A 20,434-nucleotide genomic window follows, 5' to 3' on the forward strand; every position below is an offset into this window, starting at 1 on the left:
TTGAGGTAACTGTACATTCACATGCAATTATAAGATACAATACTGAGATTCAATACATGTTTTACCCAGTTTCCCCCAAAGGTAACATCTTGCATCACATAGTAGAGTATCAGCACCAGGATACTGACACTAATGCAGTCAAGATAGAATATTTCCACCACCCCAAGTATCCCTCATGTAGCCCTTTTGTAGTCATGCCTAGATCCTTGGTAACCACTAATCTGTTTTCCATTTCTGTAATTTTGCCATTTCAAAAATATTATATAAATGGAACCATATGGTATATAACCTTTTGGGATTGGCTTTCTTTCACTCAGTATAATTCATTTGAGACTCATTCAAGCTGTTGTGTGTATCAATAGTTCATTCCTTTTTATCACTGAGTAGCGTACCATGATATGGATGGATCACAGTTATTTTAACCATTCACCTGTTGAAGGACATCTGGGTGGTTTCCACTTTTGGGCTATGAATATTCATATATATGCATATATATGCATATGTACATATACATATATCATATAATTGTATATGCTTGTGTTCCTGGACTCTTTATTCTATCCTTGCATCATGAGTTTTAGTAATTGACTTGGGAAATACATCTTTCTCTTATTAAAGTCTAATACGTTTTTGACTTCCAGAGTGTCATTTGCATTTCCATATAAATATTAAAATCAGTTTGTCAACTTCACACACAAAATACCTCCTAGGATTTTAAGACTGGGGTTTTACTGACTCTCTAGGGAACTGACACAATTACACTATTGAGTCTGTTAATCAATGCTCATGGTATATATTTCCACTCATTTCAATCTTTTGTAATTTCTTTCAGTGATTTGCTATTTTCTGTGTAGACTCTGTACATCTTTTAGTAGATTTATTCCTAGGTATGTGATTCTTGATGCTATTATAACTGGTGTCAATGAAAAAAGTCACATTCTAGTTGTTTATTTCTAGTGTATAGAAATGCAATTTTGATTTTTGTACATTGACCTTGAACCCAGATGCTTTAAGTCTAATAATTTATCTGTAAGATATTCTACCTACATAATCATGTCACCTGAAAATAATTAGTTTTGGTTCTTCCTTCCCAACACTCATACTTTTATTTTTCTTGCTTTATTACACTACTTAGGACGTCTAGTACAATGTTCTCATGGTAGTGATAACAGCAAACACTTTTGTCTTCTTTCCAGTTTCTGGGGGTAAGTTTCAACGTTTCATCAGTAATTATGATCATTGCTGGTATGTGTGTGTGTGTGTGTGTGTGTGTGTGTGTGTATGCGTGTAGCCTTTGTCAAATCAAGGAAGTTCTCTTCTAGTTCTAATTTGTTAATTTTTCATTATAGATGAATGCTTAATTTTATTAAATTCATTTTCTGCATCTGCTATAATGATTGCAGGTTTTTTCCTTTATTTTGTCAATGTAGTCAATTACATTGGCTGATTTTTAAATATTATACTAACATTGGATTCTTAAACCCTATGGAGATGTGATGCATTTGCCTTTTTCTTTCATACCAGATTTGGTTTGCTGATATTTTATTTGGTAAATTGGCATCCAAGTTAATGAGAGAGATAGGCCTGTAATTTTTCCTTTTCATAATGCTCTTATCAGATGTTGGTGTCAAGATTATATTGGTTTCGAAAAACAAATTGTGAGAGTGGTTTCTCTTTTGCTAGGCTTTGAAAAAGATTGAGTAAGATAGGCAGCATTTCTTTCTTAAATGTTCAGAAGAATTCACTAAGGAAGTCATTTAGACATTGAGTTTTCCCTGGGGGATGTCTTTGAACTACATGTTTAATTTCTTTAATACACATCAAACTTTTCAGATTTTCTATTTATTCTTGAGTCAGTTTTGTATGTTTCAATGAATTTGCTTGTTCCACCTAAATTCTCCAAATGTATTGACATGAAGTTGTTCAAAATACCACCTTCTTAATGTCTAAAATGTCTACATCGATGACCTTTTTTGGTTGTTGTTCCTGGTATTGTCGCCTCTCTGTTTCTTGATCAGTCTCACTATCTCCATTTATATATTTTGTTAGATTTTTCAAAAAGCCAACTTCAGGCCGTGTTTATTTTCTACTGTATTTGCTTCACGTTTAGCTGGTTTATGCTCTTACCTTTAGTCTTTCTTCTTCTGCTGTCTCTAATTTGCTATTAAACCTACATATTGAATTCTTAAGTTCTGTTATACTTTTCATTTCTTTGGGCTCAACTTACTTTCTGTTTCTGGGTTCTTGATATGAGTATTTAGGGCATTAGTCTTCAGATTAACTCCTGTGAACCCTGGGGGTACCCAGGAAATTTAGGATCCCAATGAAGTAAAATATATTTTCATAATAATACTAAAGCAATATAATACAATATTCATTGCCTTTTCTATGGTGTCGTTATTTTTATTGATGGTGTAAAAACAACAGTGAATAAAATTGTTGGTGCTCTAGCTTGAATTAGCATAGTAGCACCAAAGTGTATTACTAGTCATTATATTCTTTGATGCCACATACTTACAAACAAAATGCTCGTTTCACTTAAAAAGTATATTTGATGAGTGGTAAAAAATATTAATTAGATTTTTCTTTTAATAAATATCTTGTATGGCAAAATAAGAAATATGCATAAAGCATTTCTGCTGAATACTGAAGTCCAGTGATTGACTCAAAGAAAAGCACTTTTGTGATTGTGACACAAAGTGAACTAGCCCACTTTTTTCATGGATTGCTATTTTACTTGAAAAAATAACTGGCAGACAAGTTACGGTTATTCCAACTTGGGTATTTGGCAGACATTTTCCCAAAAGAAGAATAAAATGGGCCTGTCATTTCAAGAAAAATCACTGAGAGTATTTGTTGCCAATGATAAACTTCAAGCTTTTAAGCAAAATTGAAAATTTTGGAAGACTTGCATTCATCAACTATTTATCCACCATGCTGGTTTGCCTAGAACTGTGGGGTTTCCTGGGATGCAGGAATTTTGGTGCTAAAATTGGAATAGTCCCAGTCAAACTGGGAAGGTTGGTCCCACTAACTGTGAACTTGATACCTTACCTATACTTTGAGGCTTTTATAATGAGATAGGTAGAGACATTAATGAGTATAATTTAAAAATATTGTATAATGATAATGTGTTGATATTTGCAAGATCTACATAACTCAGTAAACTAATATTTTCCAAATGACCATTGCATAAGGTTATAAAATAATGTATGAGTGAAAGATCCACTCAATGTGTAAGAGAGACAATGGATTTTAATGCAACAGAGCATAGAAAAGGCATTCACATGGGTTCAGATTTCACATTGCAATTAACCTTTAAGAAACTATACCCGCCAAATTTTGGTGTAGTATCAAAGAAGACCTACACAATTATCTGACAAGGTTATTAAAATACTTCTTTGTCCAACTACATAGCTATGTGAAGCTGAATTTTCTCTGTATACTTCAACCAAAACAAAATATCACAACAGATTGAATACAGCTGCAAATATGAGAATACAGCTGTTTTCCATTAAGCCAGGCATTACAGAAATTTTCAAAAATGCAAAACAATGCCAAACTTTTCACTTAATATTTTGCTTTAGAAAATATAATTTTTTTCTAAAACGATGTTATCAATGTTAACAAGTAATTGATTCATTACTGTTACTTAAAAAGAATTAATAAATATTTTTAAAAGTCTCAGTTTTAATTTAGAATATGGTAAATAATGATTGATATTATTCACATAAACAAAAGTTATTTGCGATCCTCAATGATTTTTAAGACTACAAAGGTGTCCTGAGACCAAGAAGTTTAAGTGCCTTTGGCTTAGATCATAATTTTTTAGCCTTTACATATATCCAATAAATGTATTTAAGGCTATACATTTCTTTCTAGGTATTACTTTATTTGCAAATTTTGGTATAACTTGTTTTTATTATTATTCAGTCTGGGATTGACATATATACACTACTATGTATAAAATAGATAACTAATGAGAACCTGCTGTATAGCACAGGGAACTCTACTCAGTGCTCTGTGGTGACTTAAATGGGAAGGAAATCTAAAAAAGAAGGGATATATGTATATATATAACTGATTCACTTTTCGGAACAGCAAGAAACAAACACAACATTGTAAAGCAACTATACTCCAATAAAAATTAATTAAAAACATTTTCTAATTTCCATTATGATTTCTTCTTTGATTGTATATTATTCAGAATTGTGTTGCTTAATTTCCAAACAATTAGGAAGGAATTTCTGGTTATCTTTTTGTTATTGATTTCTAGCTCAATTCTACTCTGATCATAGAACATATTATGTATACTGAGACTTGGTTTATAATCCAACATAAATTCTATTTTAAGAAAAGTTTTGTGTGCACTTGTAAAGAATACGTATCCTGAAGTTGTTGGGTGTGGTATTCTATGTATGTCAAACAGGTCAAATTTGTTAACTGTTGCTTTTAATTCTTCTATAAACTTTTTGATTTTATTTTTTCTGATTATTCTATCTTCCACTGAGAGAACTGTATTAAAACCTCTAAGTAAATTTGTGGATTTCTATGGTTTTGCTTTTACTTCTGTTTGGTTTCTTCTATATTTTGGGACCATTTTATTAGGTGGAACACACTTAGAATTATTTTATCTTGTTGCTGAACTTTCCCTTTAATCCTTATAAAATCTCTTTCTTCATTTCTAATAATATGTCTTGTCTTAGAGTCTACTTTGTCTGATATGAACATAGGTACAGGAGTCTTTTGGGGGCTGATGTTTGCATGGGATCTCTACTTTCATTCTTTTACTCTGAACTTGACTGTGTCTTTGTAAATAAAACAAGCAGCATCTAGCATATATGTAAGGAGCATGTAGTTAGGCTTTAAAAAGTCATTTAAAAGATAATATGAGTCTTTCAATTGGTGTATTTTCTCCATTTACATTCGATGTAGACTTTGGTGTGGGGATTATATTTGAAGTCTTATTCTTTAGTTTTTACTTGTTTTCTCTATTTGCCCTAAACTGATGCCCATTAATGTAATAAAACATTATTTATTCTTTAAATTTTCACTCTCTATCAGATTACTGGTTAAATGTTCTTTTTATTTTTTCTTTCATGGTTATTCTAGAGATTTTGCTGAGTCTGGATGACTTGCACATTCTTGGCTTATTAGAGTCAACCTCAGATTAAATCTTTTATCATTTTTCCAACATTGCAAGGACTTTATAACACTTTAATTACATTTGTTCTGCAGATTTCTTTGAGTAGTATGGGTATTTTAACAATATTATTTCTTCCAATTCATGAGCATGGAAGATCTTTCCATTTACTTGTGTCTTCTTTGATTTCTTTCATCAATGTCTTATAGTTTTCAGTGTACAGGTCTTTCACCTCCTTGGTTAAATTTACCCCTAAGTATTTTATTCTTTTTGGTATACTTATAAATGGTATTGTTTTTTTAATTTCTCTTTCTTATAGTTTGTTATTAGTATATAGAAATACTGTATAATATATACAGATTTCTGTGTATTGATTTTGTATCCTGCAACTTTACTGAATTCTTATATTAATCCTAATAGTTTTCTGGTGGTGTCTTTAGGGTTTTCTATATATCATGTCATCTGCAAATAGTGAGTTTTACTTCTTCCTTTTTAAACTGAATGTCCTTTATTTATTTTTCTCACCTAATTACTCTGGCTAGGAGTTCCAAAACTATATTGAATAAATGTGGTGAGAGAAGGTATCCTTGTCTTTTTCCTGGTTTTAGAGGAAAAGCTTTTAGCTTTTTACTACTGAGAATGATGTTAGTTGTGTTACCCTTTCTAATGGTCTTTGCTTCTTTCTGCACTATGTGAATCTACTTATTACCATTTTTTGCCTTAATAACTTGCTTTAATATTTCTTTTAGTATGGGTGTACTGTAAATAAATATTCTCATTTTTCAAATGTCATGTGTTCTCCATTTTCGAAAGATATTTCAATGAGCATAAATTCCTAAATTAGCTATTAGTTTCTTCTAGCATTTTAAAGATTTCTCTCCATTGTCTTCTGGCTTTCTTCATTTCTTTTGAAAAAGTAGTTGTCCATCTGATTATTTTTCCTTTGTTTATCCTTGGCTGCTTCTGCTATGAAACATTTTTTCCTGTCTTTGATTTTCAGTTTTAGTATGAAGTGGCTTTTGTATTTATCCTTTTTGGGGCTTTGTAGAACATCTTGAAATTTTTCTGTCAGAGTTGGAAAATTCTCACCCACTATCTCTTCAAATGATGCTTTTATCTAACCTTTCCAGTTAACCATATGTTAGATTTCTTTACCCTGTCTCAAATATCTCTTACGTTTTCCTGTGCCAGTTTTGGATCTTTCATATTGACCTGTCATCATTTCACTTATCATCTTTTCTGCTGTGTCTAACCTTCAGGTAAATCCACTGATTAAATTCTCAAGTTCTGTATTGTATTTCACTATGATTCTTTCTTATAGATTCCAGTTTTCTGATGAAATTCTCTATTTTTCATTAATTTTCTTAAATATATTTATTATAATTCAAGTTCATATCTGATTACTCTAGTATCTCGATCACCCGTGAGCCTATTCCTGTCATCAATTGTTTCTCTTGATTTTTATCATTTATTCCTATTGCATGTCTCACTTGATACGTTTGTACTTGAATGTCAAGACCTCATATAAAAATAGTAAAGCCAGTGGATGATGTCATTTTCTTCTTGAGGGGGAATAGAGTAGGGGAAGATGACCTTGACCTTACCTAGGCTTGGTTTCCAGCTGTGGAAAGGATGACCTATTTATGGTTTGCCCTTATTCCTGGGCTACAGTGTCTCAGGAGTTTCAGCTGAGAACAAGCAGTACTTACCAGGGCCCTCCTCCTTAGTGGGCTCTGAACTTCAATTTTTGTCTTGCCAGGACTCTGCGCCTGCCAAAATCCCTGCTTAGATTTCAAGCCTCTTAGCAGCTGCTTTGCTCTTGGTGTCTCCTCCTTTGCCCTGTGCTTGCATTCATTGCTCAGCATTGACAAATGCCCTGGGGAGAACTGGGTGTGGAATAACAGGGGTTATTCTCTTGGGGTTTCCTTTACTCTAGCATCTTGGCCTCTCATTTTCTGGCGGCACTGCATTCCGATTGTTGTCTTCTCAGCCCATTGAGACTTTTCTGGGCTACCACTTTCTTTCAACTCTATTTCCTATGCTGTAAATTGGCAAATACCCCAGTGGGAAAAAGAGCATCAGTGAACAGAAGACTCACCCCACTGCTTTTCCCTTTCCTCTGAGATTTCGAACCCTCCAGTCCTGGCTGTCTTGATTGGTTTCCAGTGTCCTCAGCAGATTTTTTTCTATCCAGCTTTTATAGTTGTTCTCAATAGCAGGGTCACGTCACTGCTACAGGCTCCTCTGTCTTAGCCAGAAAGATTCACTTTTTTCTAAGGGGTTTCCTAATATCCCTTCAAAGTTTGCTTTGCACTCAGTCCTAGGGGCTACCACTGGACTTGGAATGTTCTTGGGGGAAGAGTGAGCTGGATTTGCTCTGGGGCTTGATGTTTGAGGAGGTGTCATATCTTGTTTGTTTTTCTGTGGATTTTGTGTAACTGATTGAAATATCCGTTGATATCCTTAAAATGCCAAGTTAGGGGTTACATTCATCTCTCAAACAGGGGCTGGGCATGTGGGCTTCACAGCCTCTATCTTGGAGGGAGAAAGACAAAATGCAAGCATTTCCTCTTGAAGGAATGGGATCTGGAGATACTGGATACACAGGCTCTGGCTTGGATGGGCATTTGGTAGAGTTGCCAGTCAAATGTGTGTTGGCTTTCACAGTGGCCCAGAGGCCTCGTCTTTTCTTTTGACTGGCCAACCTATATTCCAGACTGCTTCTGGGTAAACCCCCTTGCTTAATGCTGCCCACATGGAGACAAAGAGAAAGTGGTGTCCTCAGGCAACTGATGTCTTTTGTTCCAGGCTCATCTGAGAAGCCTGCTTTGTCTTAATGGTGCAGCATCTCAGTTATCTGCCTCAGATTTTAGCTGTCAAAACAAACCAGTTCTGGGTCATTACCCCACGGTGCCAGCCAGAATTATGATCCTGGTGGTTTCTCCCCATATCCCTGGCTCCCAAACAAATAGGCCCCAGAGCTTTGCTTCTGTCTGACCCTGAGCATTTTAAAACTGGAGTTTACTTACACCAGCCAAAGTTACCATAATAACAAAGCCCTTTGCTTATTTTCCAGCTTTGTCTATTCTTTCTCCTGGCTTGGGGGCTGGGTTGTGGTTGGCTTCATTCCACAGCCCTCTTTCATCTTGCGTTCCTGGCACTGAGTGCTGGAACAAAGTTGAAGTTGCCACTTAAATTTAGGAAGCTAGGACGTATGAAACGAGCACTGGTTCCCTTGGAAAATATATATTTTGCCTACTTTACAACCTGAAGGTACTGACTAATGGGGCATTAAGCTCATGGCACCATTGAAGGTGGGGGGCTTGGACAATTTCTCTTCTATGGACACCTTTGGCATTTGGCTGGTCTCAGGACCCCCTTCTCAAATGATTTTTAAAAATCTATGAAATGAAACCAAATATTGTTGAAATAACCGAAATTAAGTTTTCAAATATTGACAAAAACATATGGATGGTACAGACACTATAGTAAATGTATGATATGTGCTCCTTTAACACATTAGTGACCTGGTCTGGTGGAGGGACGCTCGACACTCTTTGTAGAAAGGATGCTGAGAATTACTGACGTTCCATGTCGCACTGTGTTTGTAGCCGATGTTTCAAAGCATCTCTTCATTTCTATCCTTACTTCTAATAGCACCATGGTCTGTTGCCTGCATTCAGAATTAAAGATATGCCACATTTCAGTAATTTTTCCCATCCAAGTTTATGAATCTCTGAATTCTCTCCAGGTTAAAACCCACGTAAGGATTGCCCTGTGTCTCTGAAGCCCGAGGAAGGAGCATCCGAGTCCGCACGTAGAACAGAAGCAGGCCAGGCTGGTCTTGCGGTGTTTTAACACTGAGCTGGTCCCATTTCCTCCTGAGCCCGAAGAGCAAACTGAATTCATCCAGCATTTATCGAGCAGCTACTACTGTTATGCCCTGTGCATGTTGGTCCACGTCACCGGGTGCCCCCTGGGCCCTCGGGTCCCAGCTCCTCTGCACAGACGGGGAGCGAGGTGCTGTCTGAAGGTCCAGTGGCGCCCCTGGGGTCCCGTTCATCGCAGTCACTCTCCCTGAAGAGTAGCCACGTCGATGCCACTGTCAGCCTGGGAGAGCTGGTCATGGTCATACTATTGAAAACCAGTGACAGCAACTCATTTCCTGCTGTGCACTTACACACACACACACACACACACACAGAGGAAAAAGTAGGGAGTGGTCTGAAGAGAGGCTGAAAATTAGATGGACTCCGAGGTCCAGCCCTGCTCACATCTGGAGGTCCCCCTTGAGAGAGGGGGCAGCAGAGGTAGATCCACAAGCCAATGGTCAGCCAGGAGCCTCTGCTCAGGACTTAAGTGCAGGTCTTGCTGGAAAAGCCCCCAGACTTTTGGGACAAGCAACCAAAGTATTTAGGAGTTGCAGGCCTCCAGGATGTGGACAGGAGCAACATTCATGGAACTCGGTGGCAGCCATGAAGCCAGGGCTGGTGGAGGCCTCTGGATCCGGAGAAGCCAACACAGGAATGCAGGGGGTTGGGGGGGGGCAGTGGTTGACCGCAGACCTTGGACAGGAGTGGGTACCCAACCTGTGAGCCACCTGGGGTGGGGACAGGGCCACCGGCAGGCTGCCACAACCCTCATTCTAAGGGAAATGTGCCATTTGGCCGATATTTCCTTATTTCTAATTTTTGTAATGAAAAAGGCCACTTGCAACCATAGTAAAGAAAATAAAATATCAACAACAACAACAGCAGTGAAAGTGATAACCTCACCACCTGAACCCACCCCTGAAATTGTAGGTCCAGAGTAAGAGTCGTATAGACACAGGCCATGGGACTCAATACGGAAGAGTCACGAATGCAACTAACCAAGCTGTCGGATAGATGTCATTGCTCCTCCTCTGTTGGCCAGGATGCATCCCTGGCTCCCTGGAAGGGAGGCTAGAATTTAGAGTTTGGTGTGGGACTCCTGGGTACTCTGTGCCTGAGCATGGCAGTGGGAGAGCTGGCGCCTGGCCTTGGACCACGCGTCTCTCTTTCCACCTCTGACCACCTCTTGCACTTTGAGGACCTTACACACGAGTTCTGCCCCCACACATGCACCCACAGTGGCCCCTGGGCTAGGCTTGGAGCCTCTGACTGGACGTGCCTTCAACAGGGCGGGTCACAGAGGAGACGGGCTGGGGTCAGCCAGGGGCCACGAACTCCAGGTGAGCTTATACCCTGGGGTCTCCTTGACTTTGTCTTATGAGCAGGTGAGGGGCTAGAGCAGGAGCTTGTAAAGTTCAGGGTGTAGGGCACGAGCCCCTCTTTCCTCACCCGAGGAGGTGCCGGCATCACACGACTCACCTGCGCTCATTTGTCCACAGAAACCTCTAACCCTCCCCCACATGCACAGGTGCTTCGACAAGGTTGAAATTGGTGCATATGCCAGCTGGATTATTTTCTCACTTTCCATTGTAACACAAGTATTTCCTTTGTATCTAAATAGTCTTCCTAGATAAAATACTTTATTTGTTTTATTGCCCTAGAAATACATAATCATTGTAGATGAATAAGAAAGTACAGAGAATTATGAATAAAAGAATTACTGTATTGTCCCAGAATCCATAGATAGGTGCTATTAACATTTTGTATATTTCCTTTCAGAACGTTTATGATACAGGCTCATATATATTTTTCTTTTCAAAAATAGGATTTTCCTGTAAGTGTTGTTTTGTAGCTTGCTTTTTCCGCATTTACTGTATCTCAAATTTCCCCAGGTGAATGCATGTATTTCTCCAACATTTTTCTTAATGGCACCTAGTATTTCTTTGTATGGCTAAACAACACCAACGACAAGGATAATAATATAATACAAACCAGCTCCGTGCCAGACTCTACGTGTTTTGTTGGATTGAGTCATCACAGGATTTCTGAGAGATGGGTATTGTGGCCCTCACTCTTAGGATACAAAGCTTCTGAATTTTATAAATAATACTGTGTTGAACTTAATTACTTACTGTATGAACTTAGTAACCTCATTTTTGAACTTATTTTAGTTTTCCTTCAGAATAATTCCTAGGAATGGAACCACAGGGTCAAAGACCGTGCATATTTTAAATAAACTTTATGTGCATTGCCAAATTTCCCTCTAGAAAGCTTTCAGCAAGTTAAAGTTTCACCTAGCAACACGAGAATGGCCCTTCCCTTTGACCAGGTTAATGAGGACCCTGATACCATCACTAAAAAGTGAAGAAAAACAAAACAAACAGACGAAACCTTACTGGGTTAACAACAGAGACACAGTAAGAGCCCTGGATAATTGGCTACCTGTGACTCTCGGTGATCTAGCTCGCTATTTCAGAACTTTATTAACCATTCATATTTCTCTTCTGTGAATCACCTTGCCAGGTTATTTGCCCACTTTTCCACTCATCTTTTTCTTATTGATTTGTGAGTATTCCTTTTTATCTTAAGGCTAATAACCATGAGCTAGTCATAGACTGATATTTAGCAAATGCTTTCTCTCAGTTGGCTTCCATTTTAATTGTATATTAGACGTGTCCCCTTTTAGCAGTTTTTAAAATTTTTATTTACACAAATATTTAATAATTTCTTCTGTTTCCTTATTTAGGTCTTGTGCTTGGAAAGGCCTTTCTCACACTAAACTTGTATATTTTTTAAAATATTGTATATTTATTACTTGTCCTTACATGTTATTTTTCACTTACTTTTTATTTTCATTTGGAATTTATTTGTTGTGAGATATGAGATAAGGATTTAGATTAATTTTTTAATAATTTAGCACCAGGTACTGAATACCTTTCTCTCCTGCATCCATTTGACATCACTTGTTTTCTTAATTATCTCAGGACTTTCATTTTTAGTCTAAGTTCTTTGTCTGGCTGTGGTCTGGATTTTCTGGAGTCACATAGTGTGCTGCATGTGATGTGCATAGTAGTATATGTTGATACATGAAAGTGGAATTCTGCCCCATTACTTGTGTTTTTCAAGATTTCCTTGTTTTGTTGGGGTAGGGATTCTTGAAGGTGAAATATCATTTTTACTACTATCAGCTGCATGCTATTTATTAATTAATACATTAATATTGTAAAGCAACATCTAATAATAGTGTTAGCTTCTCTAGATTTTTCTAGAAGGAAGATATTTGAATAGCCATCTTTTGCTCTAGTTGCATTACCACTGCACAATATGTTCTTGGGTTTAATATTTGGGGGAAATAGTCTCATCCTTTTCTTCATATTAAGCTGTCAAGCCAAATCTTTCTCCTTTTGTCCATCCGTGAAAATGGCCTTTGCCTTCCTCACCTTGTCACCAGCATCCTCACTGTCTGGGTGTAGTTTTGACCCCCACTTCTCCTCATGGCTTTAAATCAGAACTAAATCCAGGTGAACCCCATGTTCTTTCTGAGACTGCCAGTGATCAGGAGTCTGTTTTGAATTTTCTGTTTAGAACGGCATGTCCATCTTGAATACCCGCCACATTGTACAAGAGCCCAGATGCGCATGGGAACTCTAGCCTGGGGCCTTCCTATGTCTTGGACTGAGTAACGAGGCTGCCAGCGGGATCCTCCTATCTTTTGCCTTTGCTTAATAAAAGTCTACTGAGAATTTGTTGAGAACAAGGAAGCGTGGAAAGAAAAAGGATACAGGAGTTAAGAGCTCCATCCTCCCTTCATTCCCAGCCTCAAACTCTACCATGTCCCATGATCTTTGCCAGCTTAGAGATGAGCACGAAGTAAACTTTATATTTGAACTCAAAATTATTTGGGGCAGCAACAGGGGATGGAAAAGTCTAGCATCAGAGTGAACCCCAAGACCAGCAGTATGAGCGCTAAACCCCTGTGCTCCCACTGGGTGGGCACATCTCCTCGACTTGGAGGTGTCACGCCCAGTCCCCCCACTACCCCCTTTAGCAGTTACTGCCCCAGCCTGGATGGATGCCAACATGGACACATCCCAAGCCCTCCTTGCCCGATGCTGGGCTCCCCCTGCTTAGCCCTGAGAGGCTGGAGTGCATGAGATGAGCTGCCTGCTGACACGTTTCTGGCCTTATCTGCACAGACCCGGGTGCAGGAAGGAGAAATGGGAACCATGCCCTCAGGATGGCGTGGGCTGGGTCTGCCTGAGAGTAAACGCTGAGACCTCCAATCCCAGATGTCTGGAACAATCAGCCATGCCCCTGGGTAGTGGAGCCCATTTTAGCATGCCCCTCTCTGGCTGATTTCAGAGAAGAATTGCTCCATGGTCCTACTGTTTTGCAAATGCATAAAAATGGCTAGAAATTTTGGTCACCACATGAGTCCTTTTATTACAACGGAAAAGTAGGAAGGGTGTTTTTAGTTCAAACAAATATTATTGCAGACACAATATGTTACGTGAAGAAAAGCTAATTTTGTGTTATTAAATATAATCAGAAACACAACGTGAGGTTTGAGTGTTGACATGGCGTGCTAGGTATCTTAAAGTGACTCGGCAGGCTGCCTTGTTTGCACACTGCTTAAAATTTCTCATTGATGAGATTTTGCATGATAACTAGAATATTAAAAATATATGAAAAATGGCCACATGCTTCTCAGCAAACGCAAGCCCAGGTTACTGGGAGGTAGCTCCCCTTAGCAGAGCTGCAGGTTGCAAAGCCTCAGCGGCCACTCCAAGGCTCTGAGGAATCAGGGCTGAGTTGCAGGCTTGCTCTCTGCCTCTCGGTGTCCTGGGCTTCCCACACTGAAGCCCTGTCAGCATACAGCAGTGCTGTTAGGCCTGGTGGTGGGGAAACACTCTTTGATCCTAATAGCTCTTCCTTGGGTGGCAAAGCTGTAACTGCCTGTCACTGGGTCCCTGCCACATCATAGGCCCAGCCACTTTCTCCCTTCTCTCTCCACTGCGCCACTCTGGAAGGTTCTGGAAGGTTCATAAGAAGACTGGAGCAGGTGGCTACACAGGTAGCTTTTGCTGGATGTGGGGACTTGCACTCATTTATTTTCTACAGAGCAAGGGACAGAAAACATTTTGCTCTCAGACAAATGAGTCTACTGTCCATTACCCTAGGTGTTCTTTAAACAGTAAGAGATGCTTTGAGAAGAACATTTTAAAGACAGGTATGACACTCACTTACCTTGACCACAGGACACACCCAGCCCTGCTCCTGAGAGATGCCTAATCTTGGGCAACACAGTCTCTTGCTCTGTGTGTTGAGGGACTTTGCTTAAATACAGAAGAAAGGAAAAAGAAATGGAAAGGAAAGGAAAAAACGTGTCCTTCATGAACCAAAAAGATCATTTGGAATTGATTATTTGCACATGGGAGATAGCACTGATTTACAGCGTCAGTTGCTTCTTCTCATGGACATTTATGCTTTTATGTAGTAAAAACAACCTGCTGAGGGATGGGGAAAGCCCTGCCATCCTGTCTGATATGGTGGCAGAGTGGACAGTCCATCCATCTAAAAGTTTATACGACACATAGATGATACACCCAGACATGCCATTATTTTTACCCTGTATTAGTTAGGATAGGCCAAGTTTTGCTGATGTAACAAAACCCCAAAGCTTATTTTCATCCATGCAAAGCATGCTCTGGGTGGCAACCCCCGGCAGCTGTCCTCCACCTGGTGACTCAGTCATCCAGGCTTCTCCAACATTGTGACATTCCCGTCTCAACACACGGCTACCAGGTCACAACAGCAGGACCAGAGAGAGAGCACTAAAACCTCCCCTTCACTCTCCTGGGCTTTGGCCCACAACCCACCTGCTCGAACCAGTAACGTGGTCCCAACCTATAGCTGCAGGAAGCCTGGGATGTGTAACCCTCTTCCACATCCTGGAAGAGGGGCATGACATGGGACTTGGTGAACAGGAGGCATTGAATTTTTATTTAATAGAGGGACACATGTAGATGGTACTAAATTGTCCAGAGCAATGAGGATGGAAAGCAGGACTCCCTACCCTGTGCCTTCCACTCCATTCTGCCCCCTAGATGTAACTTTCCTGTCCTCCCTGCTCTGGTTGATCTTCATAATTGAAGGTAATATGCTTATAACTCTAGTCCTTGTGTTTTGGATGTATACAATATGAATGTATACTTTTGTAGAAGATAAGGATTTTACTTATACTCAGGGGACATATTGAACGTCTTTGACAACAGGTGCACCCAGGCATTAGCCAACAGGTGTGGGCGCTGTCCAAGGTGCTGGGGTAGGTTCCACAGGTGCTGCGACACCAGCTGTTAACCGTTTAGTTGCTAAATCAGGGGATGGAATCCAATGGAAAGACTGGTGGAGGGGGGTGATGTGGAGGGGAGGAGACAGGAGCAGTGGCTGTTCCCCAAGCTCTGTGGAAGCATTTCAATACTTTAAGAGTGATTACAGCCTTGCTGCAGCTGGATGTCAACCCTGTGTATACCAATCTCACTAACTTATCCCTATGTTTGATATCACCATTAATATTGTTTCAGTTGGTTACTTTTTAAATTTAAATAATGTGTCTAATGCTCTAGTTTTGGTTCTTTCATCTTGAGCAGTGTGTCTGTTAAATTATGAAATGAATATACTAGCATTCCAGTCTTTCTGTTTTTTTATTTTAATTCATCATTTAAGGCAAATGAAAGTTTGTCAGGTATGGTTTCTTCTAGATAAATTCACACACCATGTGAAATTATTCCTGCAGCAGGGGTGGGGACAGAAAAGGCTCTGATTCTGACCAAGATCCCAACAATGTGGCTCCTGCCTTCCTCTATGGACCAATATAGGAATCGTCCAGCCTCAGCTCATAGCTGGTATTCTTGCCCCTTGGGTGACTAATTTTTATTCTGGTTCTAGTCTCACTGTGTTCTGGGCTCAAAAAGAAGGCCCCGTTCAAAGAGCCGAGCCCAGCTCACACCAATACAGCATCTGGAGAGAGATGGAGTCTTGACAATCAGGAGGCCTTGAAGAAGACATCCTTCCCCACCTGCACCAGCTTCCTGTTGCTGCAGTAACAAATTACCTCAAATTTAGAGACTTAAAACAAGGCAGATTTATGGTCTTACAGTTCTGGAGGTCAGAAACTCAAAATCAGTCTCACTGGGCTACAGTCAAGGTGAACGGGGCTGGTTCCTTCTGGATGCTCCAGGGGAGAGATATTTTCCTAGGCTTCTCCAGCTTCCAGGGGCTGCTGCATCCTTCGGCTCATGTCCCCGTCCTCAATCACTCCACCTCTGGCTTCCCTCCTCGCCTCTTTTACTTCTCATTCTGATCCTGCCTCCTTCCGAGAAGGACCCCTGGGATTGCGCTGAGGGCTCACCTGAATAATCCAGGGCAATCTCCCCACCCGGGTCTTTAATTTAATCCCACCAGCAAGGTCCCATTTACCATGTAAGGTGGTATATTTACACGTTCTGGGGAGCAGGAGGGGGACATTTTGGGAGGCTTTTTCAGGGTCTCACGAGACTGGAACAAGAGTAGTGGAGTTAAGGGAAGGGATGGGGTAGACTTATTGGAAGACAGTGATTAGTTGGGTGCAGCCTGAGCTGAGCATTGTCAGTCTGACTCCAGGAAGGGGAGATGGAAGCAGTCATGGGCCAGAGGTTAGTGACTGGCTGAAAACAGGGTGAGATTTCAAATCTGGGCCCTTTGGTACAGCTGAGAAGGGAGAGTTGAGATCTTAGGTACTTCGGGGACGAGCTGATGGAGGCAGTCAAGGTGATCAGGTGCAGAGCAAGGACAGGCCAGTCCATCCCAACCCCATCCAGGCCCAGCAGAACCTACTGATTCCTGGCTGGAAACAGGCATTCCAGTGAACAAAGCTGAGGTTTCCTGTTAGTTTCCCTCCAAGAAGTGCACTTGCTGTAGTTTTTCGTAATTATCTGAGCAAAGATTTGTTTCAAGGGGAGCTGGGGTATGGGAGATGAGCTCATTTAAGATGATTCCCCGAGGTGGCCTTAGAAATAACAGGCGCAGCAATAATTGCTTTTGGATTTATTTATATCTCTGAAAATTCCAGGCATTTAAGGCAAATTAGAGATAAATTCCCAGGTTTTAGATAATTTTCCTGGGTTCATACAACATTCATATTCTAGATTCCTTTATTGTGGTGGGCAGAATTCTAAGATGCCCCCCATATTCCCAATCCCTGGGGCCTATCCTCCCCCCCTCCCCCGCCCTGTATAACCCCCTCCTTGAAGTACGGGCAGGACCTGTGAATGGAATGGGATGCTGCTTCATGATTGGATTACAGTCTTCGGTAAAGATGGAACTTTCCTGCAGATGTAATCAACTCTCCAGTCAGCTTCACTTTGAATGAATTCCAGGGAGATTCTCCTGTGTGGGCCTGAGTGACTCAGATAAAAGCCCTTTAAAGAGGGACTGGGTCCTTCCTGTTGGCCTTGAGGAAGTAAGCTTGTCATGTTGTTAGAGGGTCCCTAAGAAGGTCCTCACAGGGTGAGGGTGCTCTGGGACCCGAGAACAGCCCATGGCTGACAACCAGCAAGAAAGTAGGACCTCAGTCCTACAACCACAAGGAACAACCCAACAACCACATGAGCTTAGGAGAGGTCCCCAACCTCCAGAAACACGCAGCCCCCCTGACACCTTGACTGCAGCCTGAGACCCCAGCTAAGCTCTGGTTGGACTCCTGACCCATGGAAACTGTGAGCTTGTAAATGTGTATTGTTTTAAGTGGCTGAATTTGTGGTGACTTTTTATGCATCAATGGAAAAATAGCACACTTAGGTAATAGTAGGTACGTGGAAGTCAATGTGTGCATTTCCAGGCTGGTTAATTTCACTGGACTTGGGAGGACTCATGGCTCTGTGGATTTAAGGGAGAGTCACAAGGGTTTACACCTCCCAGGGCTGGTGAACCGGCATGTCTCCATGGAGAATCTGAGCAATCCCACAGAACACCAAATGGGACTTGAACTGAAAATGTTCCAGGGTCTCAGAAGTGGCTCTGATGAGATTTTCACCAAGAAAAACTTTCCACTTTTAAATAATATTGTCTTGATTGCACATTTTTATTCATCATGACCACGTGTTTTTTTGCCAAAACAAAAAACAAAAGTCCCCTTTACAAGGTAAAATCGGTCTTCTGTATTTCAGCCAAGCCAGGGGTCTCCTAGTCCCTACACTGATAATAAGATCCCAGATTTCAAAGAAAGCTGGTTATTGGTGGCCTACTTTTTTCAACGTGGTAGCATGTCAATAAATTGGAGAATATTTTAGTTTGTAGATTTCCCCAAGCATTCTGGAGAAATCCTTAGACAGTTTGCCATATAAACCGAGTTAATTGCTTTATGGAGTAGAGGTATGTCAACTATTTAGATACACCATACGACAGACCTTCATAAATACAAGACAGACGTATTTGTTGATACAGTGAGGTGTAAGATGATTATTTTTATTATGTGAATTTCCGAGTTGAAATCAAGATAATCTCAGTTGTACTACTGACTGGCATGGCCTTAACTATTTGTCAGAAGAACAAGAAGGGAAAGCTCGGGGTGATTTTCTGATTTTTCTCAGTTCTTCCTCATGCCTGGAATGTAAATCTCAGGGCACCATAAAATTGATTAAAAAAATGTAAGTTTAAATTATTTTTTATTTTAAGTCGGGTAGGAGGATAATAGAAAAAGATCATCAAAAACAATGAGAAGAAATAATTGTTAATTTCTACAGTACCTTGAAACAGAAGCCCAAGAGAATAAATGGAATAAAGATACTATTAAAATTTCGTCTTTTATTATATCTTCTCCGCCAGAGTAATTGTTGCTGTGTCCAATATATGCAGGGGACAATTTACTAGCTGTTTTCTATTAGTTTTTAACATTAACATATACAGAAATAAAATGAACAGCAAGGTTTCTTTGCTTAATTAAATGACTGACAAGTCATAGATGTTGCTGGACCGACTCTTGTAGATAATATCTAAAGGCTGGGGGAACCGAATAGAAATACCATAAGCAATGCGAACTTCCTCCTTTATTAAGTGAATATTGATGCAATATTATAGATTATTTTTCAGGCCACTGCATAAGAAGGGGCACGTGGCTTTTTTTTTTTCCTGCAGGAATTATATATTAGTATTCAGAAGGAAAAAATTCCTAATGTATCATTTACACACAGAATTAAAGGTTTCCGTAGATTCTTTCCTCTGTGAAATCATGTGCTCTTCACGGGGGCTCTTCAGTTTGGATTTTTTAATGGTACGGTGGTGTGGAATGATAAGATACAAGAAATGATTGGAGACACTGGCTTGTTCCAAACCCTGGAATTCCTCCATGATTTTTCTAGAAATAGAAAATTGACCTCATTAGGATCTTCAGGTGTATTCAAAGCTGGGTCAGCTCAGGAAGCCATGTTAACTAGCTGTGATAAATGGTAGCCCCACGTAAAATTAATAATAGTGTCCTTTTCTTCTGAGAGCAGGCTACGTGCTATTTCCTCTCTGTGTGTCTGTCTGTCTCCAACCGGCCCACATACACATATGTGTATGTATATGTGTATATATAAACACACACACACACCATATATATATATATATATATATATATATATATAGAGAGAGAGAGAGAGAGAGAGAGAGAGAGAGAGAGAGACTGTTAACATCTCCATTTTATAGATGGGAAACAGAGGCATAGCGGCTCGATGACAGCAAACGCCTCCAGGCATGCTGAGATAGAATGGGGAAACTGAGCCTGGATCAGGTGACTAAGGGGTTTAACTCACTGAGCAGGCATTTACTGTGCACGTACTGTATACCACACACTCTTGTAGGTACTGGGGACATACGGTGAACACAATAAGCACAGTCCATGCCCTCATGGAGCCAACATTCCAGATTATTGTTAAAGATTTATTCCCTAGTATGATACGACTAACACTACCACCCCAGCCAAACTCAGCAAGTTAATTACATCTCAGGGAGGTTAATTAGGGATCCCAGGAAAATACATGATTGAGCTGTAAGTCAGTGTGGGGAGGCTCTGGGACTTGGGGAAGCAGTCTCTAGTTCCGTGACTGTGTAGTGTGTTTGGGTGGGCATTGGTGGTCGGGCAGGTGCTGTGTGTGTTGGGACCTGGTTAACACATTTTTCCCTACACCCATTCATTCAAGGTGTGCACGACCCCTTCTGCTCTTTCCTGGTTCTCTGACTTGGAAACTGAAAATCAATGAATAAAATATAGTATGTTTATGGGTAAATTGACCAGTGTTTGGTTTATCAGTCAATTGAGTAAAACCTCTCCCCATGTGGTTATTACAGTTTTTGCAGCAAGGGTTAGCTCAGGGCAGAGGCTTCATTTTATGACCCTAAA

This window comes from Mesoplodon densirostris, chromosome 1 (assembly GCF_025265405.1).
Source record: "Mesoplodon densirostris isolate mMesDen1 chromosome 1, mMesDen1 primary haplotype, whole genome shotgun sequence".
Lineage (NCBI taxonomy): Eukaryota > Metazoa > Chordata > Mammalia > Artiodactyla > Ziphiidae > Mesoplodon > Mesoplodon densirostris.